This window comes from Podarcis pityusensis (genome assembly GCF_964106645.2).
Source record: "Podarcis pityusensis genome assembly, chromosome: Z".
NCBI lineage: Eukaryota > Metazoa > Chordata > Lepidosauria > Squamata > Lacertidae > Podarcis > Podarcis pityusensis.
Genome location: NC_138044.1, coordinates 46,367,104 through 46,373,041, shown reverse-complemented (window position 1 = coordinate 46,373,041; position 5,938 = coordinate 46,367,104).

Genomic DNA, 5,938 nt, shown 5'->3' with positions numbered 1-5,938 from the left:
AGATGGAGAGATAGAATATAAAGACAGGAATTCATATATCAAATATAGGACAAATTTCCAGCGATTGCATGATAGTTGATCCGCTGGCGTCTACATACGTATTCTAGTAAGACTTTTGTGTCCTTTAAGCAACAATAGACAGCTTGAAACTTGTATGTGATAGAAATTGGCAAATATGGGTACCTGTGATCTATCTGCCACCTATTTTATTCCCTTCTTTCATAAAATGTCTGAAAGCGTCTTACAAACCCTTGACTATATGAGTTTAATGTGGACATCAAAGCGATCGAGTTTTGATCCCTTTCCTTGAACATTTTGCTACGTGTCACATGGGTGTGCGTATGTGGAGTGCAGATAGTCTAGTTGGATCCATAAATGGGACGTGGTTTTTGTTTGTTTCTTTGTTTGTTTGTTAAATAATCGTGTTTATTATATTGGAGAGAAGGTGCCTGGATGACTCTTAAGAGTGAAAGGCTCTCTTTATCCGGAATAGATATCTTCAAGATAAGTAAATAATTATTTCACGCTCCCATCCAACCAATATATAAAACGTTGCCCAGGAGTCTAAATTAACCACCAAAGACCAAAAATAAAAAATCAAACACCTTTGCAAAGTTACTCCTGTTGGTTTCATTATTTCTTTCCAAGGACCAGCCATTCATTCAGCTCTGCCTTTTCATTTTTGCCTCGCTTCTGTAGGATATTGCCCCATAGCACTGGGCCTATAGGGCGCCTGATTTCCACGGACCACCCCCACGCCCCAATTTTAGATGTGCCATTAAATTCATTGCAGTAAACTGAGGGTTGACGCTCCAGACTGACACCCCAAATGCTAACCGAGCGGTTTCTTGCCCCCTTTCTGCGCTCCCAAACTCTTTCCTCGATTGTATTAGCACTTTGATATCTCACCCCACCTCCTTCCCCATCCCACTGCACCCCCTCTATTTTTTTCTTTGTCAGAGTTCAGACTTGTTTATCCCAGCTCAGATCTCTGAAGTTCAAATGTACACGTGATTCCTTTTGCTCTGACTGAGCGCTACAATGAAAACGTCTCGTTCGCTTTGTGGTTTGCATTTAATTACGCCGGAATCGCGTACATGTTTATGGCAGGCGAATAAACTACTTCCTCGAACGTTTATTAGCCGACGCCTTTTGGCCTGCGAGCTGATTAAAAACATTGGACACATTTTGGAGAGGTTATGATTGGTGCTTTGCAGTTATTCTACCCAACTTTTGCACTGGGGGTGGGACAGGGTTGTTAGTTTATTGGGAAAGCAGCCCGGGGCTTGGAGATGACGTCCTGGGCAGATCAATAACTGGGAATTTCACCTGTAAAGTCCCCCGAAGTTAAATTGCTAGAAGAACTCGGCTAGAAAGCGAATTTGAGAAGAACGAATATTCTCCCTGCTCTTTTAAAAATGTTTTAAGATGTGTTCTAAGGGGAAATTAAATGAGCAGAAAGGTTTTAAATGATGAAAAATTTTACAATATTTCTTCTTCTTTTTTCTCGGAAAGTTATTAAATTATTAACATTCTTGCCTCTTTTTGGAAAGAGAGGGAGAGACCTCTGAGACCCTAAGGAAACGGGAGAAGCGGATCTCACTATTCATGCCACCTTCTAAATGTGTAATATATCACTTTCTGGGATTAAACAGGAGAAATGGGAGAGAGGCAGAGGTCTCTCTTAAGGGGGTGAAAAAAATTGGATATCAAGTCCACTTCAGTCAAAGAAACGAGCTAGACTCTGGTTTCTGTTGTTTAAGAGTAAATAACTCACGGACGCGCTGTCTTCTTATTTTTCTTCTTTTATTTTTCTCCACTTCTCCCCATCTTCTCAACACATTTTTAAAAGCGTGGTGGTGGTCTCTGTGTGCATTTTTAAAACCTTTATAAGGATGTCTAGGTCGTAGCAATCGGATCGTGTAACGCACACACAGACACACAATACAATACACAAACACATACAAATATCCTCTCCCCACTCCATGATGCAGTTGCGAAGATTGCACCCATGAATAGATGCATGAAGAGATCTAGAAAGGGTGGTAAATACGTGGCCAGGTAACCAACCAATTCACAAAATACCTTAATAATTAACCAACTAATACTAAACAAGCATCTACCTAACTAATGGCGAAACATGATCCAGCCAGGTTAAACACGTATAACTCCCTGCGATCTTTAAAACGGGAAGCACGTGCTTAATTTCCCCACTGAAATCAGGACTTAAAGACGGATTTATTTTGGCTGGAGAGAGGGGGGGGGCAGACAGACAGACAGATACTGAGTAGGAAAGTAGCACATACAATCGAGCACATTTGTAAAAGCAAACCACTTTGGGTTTTAATTGGTGAGGGGTGTGTAGAGAGAGAGAAAAACGAGGACAGATTTCATTTTACAGTCAACATCCAGAGTTTTGCTTTAGAAACCTATCTTGGTGCGTGTTACATAATACGCGCTGCTCTTTAAAAGAGGTTAGGGGGCGGGGTGGTGAAAACGCACTTTCTTCCCAAGCCTAGGTAAACTACTTCCAACTGCTCTTGTCTGCTCGTATATTATTTCCCCAGTCACACAGTCGCTGCCGAGGGGTGAAATGTATATATAAAAAGATTTATAGGTTAATTTATGTTGCCTAATCTACTTGTAGTGACTCCACTATGTCAAATCTGTCTCCTCCCCCTTCCCACCCACCCCACACCTCCCCTCTCCTCTTCTTAAGCAATAAAATAGTTCGAAAGGACCGCGGTCCCTTGTTTAAAGCTACGATTTATTTCCGCCGTCTTTTGAAACACACCCTCTCCTTTCTTCTCAGGGAAACGTTTCTCCTCCCAAAAGAAATCACGATTTCTTTGCACTTCCTCCTCGCAGAATAAATCAAGATATTCGGCGAGGTCGCCTTTCTAGCGCGCACAAAGGTGTCTTTCGCTTTCCCCTCTGCAAAAGGACTAATTCGGATTTTCCTTCTCCTCCACCCCCCACAATACCCCACCCTTCTCGGATATATTAGGGTAACCATGACGCAATGGAGAAAACAAATTCGAAATTTTAATCTGATTTTTACGTCTTCCCTTGTAACTTGGTCATAGAAAATATAGGAATGGGGTTAACCCCCCCCTTTTAAAAATAAAATAAAAGGACTATGCTTTTGAAGGTTCAGGGTGTATATATAGCCCATATCTGAAGAAATGTAACTGTTAGATTCGCGTAAAGAAAGATTTGGGGCTTCAGTGCCCAAGCGAAAGTTGCTCTCGAAGCGGCCCGAAGTCCCAACTTGTTCTACATCACCCCAGCGAGCCAAAGACAATGGGCCACCAGGCCAACACGTGAGGCCTTTTGCCCTAGCAAAGGTCATTCGCCCCAGCGTGCCCCACGACGCGGCTTCACAGACATTCCCTAACCCAAGACTCCGTTGATGATCTAATTGAATTACGCCTCTTTTTTTTGTTATAGAGACAACAGAACACGTGCTGGAGGTAATTAATTATCTGATCGAGGGCCTCGCAAGGCAGGCCCCGGGATCAGGTAGAGCGACCGCTTGGGACAGTGTCAAGCTGGTGGTGACAAGGAGGATGAAAAACTAGAGGGCAGGGGGAAAAGTGGTTTTTAGAGAAGGACACTCCGCTTGAAATAAAATAAAAAGTACGCCGGGGTGTGGGGAGGAGTGCGCGCGCGTAGATCTGTGTGTTTGGTGAGCCAACTCGATTCCTTCCATGACCTTGAGGATCCACCGAGTCATCTCTGCCGAGCCAGACCCCCTTGTGTGGCCATAAGAGGCCCCCGTTTGCTTCGTGGGAAACCCCAAATTCTCCGGGATTCTGTGCGCCTTCGTAGTGCATCCCGTGGCCCAATTTTCCTCCAGCCCTGTCCACGCCCCCCCCCCGGCAGTTCTCCTTCCCATACCAGACAAGCATCACGGAGGCCCAGAGAATGAAGAGGTCATTTTAGTCGTTTTTATAATGGATGAATAACAACAACAGCAACCTCACACACACACATTGCCCCGTTCGAGTGAAACTTCCAATAGGAAGGAGGCGTAAACTTTCCCTTCCCAAGCAAACATCCCCTCCCAGGAAGAGAGAAAAACAAAGCCTTTCGCCACCGCCCCCTTGCATTTTCTGTCTTCAGAAGAGAAGAAAGGATTGGTAATAAGTAGTTCGGTAGGTAGATAGGTAAGTTGGTCAGTAAAGTAATAAAGCAAATCGGCAGCGATTTCTGAAAGCAACAGACTCACCTTCCTGGGCTGCTCTGGAGGGAGGGGGGCTTGGGGATTGGTAGGATGTGAACTCCAGTGACTAAGTTTTATAGGTGGGTGGGTGGGTGTATGTATGTGTGTGTGTAGAAAAACAATATATATGTATGTAGAAAAACAATCCCTCCTGTCTGAGTCTGTCTTCAGGTCGCTCATTCTGTCTCCTTTTGGCCAGACCCCTAAAATAAAGAATGTGAAGTCTCTCCCCCCCCTTTCTGAGGGTTGGTGTTGGGTGTGGGGGGGGGGAGGACGTGAAAAGGGGACTGTATTTTATAAAAGCGCTGTTTGAAGCACTCCCCCCTTCCCTTCTTCTTCTTCTTCTTCTTCTTCTCAACGCGCTTCTGAACTTGATCAGATTGTATGTTTCCTGCGGAGAGGCGGCGGCAAATCCTGTGAGGGGCCTTCAATGGAGAGACTTCGGGGCTCGGCGAATCTCAGGATATTACAATTACTGGCATCTCTCTTTCCGAGCCCTTTTCTTTCCACACTTGCTTCCCCCCCATCGTTCTTTGCAAATGCTTTCCAGAACGAGAAAATGAGTGGATTTATTGAGACTTGAAGGACGGTGGGACGCGAGCGGGGGGTTGGGAAAATGAAAGGGGTGAAGCCCGGCTGCCACAGAGGACCGTCATTTCCCAACATTAAAACGTTGCGCTGCAAATAAATTAACAGATAAATAAATAAATACCAAGCGTGCCTTTGATCCGCTAGCTTCAGGTTTCGGGATAACATTATACGTTCTCTGCTCGAAAGAAAAGATGTGTATATATTTGCCTTGGAGAGCCATAAGCAGAGAACCAGGGACCCTAAACCACAGACACGTTGCCTTGTCTTTCAGATGTTTCAACTCTTCCTCATCTCCCTCCTTCTTTCTTATGCTCCCCCTCACCCCCCCCCAAAGATTTTGAAGTTTCTTCTTCCACTTCGAGCGGGAAGATGAGGTGGGGGTGGGTGGGGACGATGAATAAAGAAAGACTCAAATGATTCGTAGTAAAAATATAAACAAAATGAAAAATCTATCTATATATACATTCTACACATGCAAACAGATTTTACTCCGAAGGTCGCTTTGGACATGTGCCATAAGGAAAAAGATAAACGGAGGATTTTTGTCGTTTTAAAAACAATTTTCTCAAGCACGGTTTTCTTGGGAGTGTATGTGTGTGTGTGTGTGTGTCCTTCCTTACGCCATCAACATCATCATTACTTTTAAAATCTGTTTCTTGTCGTTGCTCTGATTATGATCATCATTATTAAAATTATCTCAGGTTTAAAGAGTCCCCGCTTTGAACGCGGTGCCGTCGGGGATAGATCCGCGTCCTTCCTCGTCGGTCTCGCTGCCATGCCTGCCCCGAGGCACGAAAATATGGGGAGTTCTGACGTCTTTGGAAGCATCTTGCCCTGTCTTTTAAGTTTTTCATCTCTGTAAGTTCATCTCCCCCCCCCCACCCCCACTCCGGTTTTCCTCCATCCTTTTCTTTAAAGACTTTTCTTGTTATTATTTAATTTTATTTTTCACGAGAAGTGTGTTGCTACAGTGCTTTCGAGGAATTGTTACAGAAAACAAACGGAAATGGCGAGGGCTGAAGGGAAGCAAAGGGAGTCCTATAAGGGGCAAATGCGCGTGGTGGGGGCAATGCAGGGACAGCTTCAAAGGATTTGGAATTTTCTTCCTAAATATTAACGGCG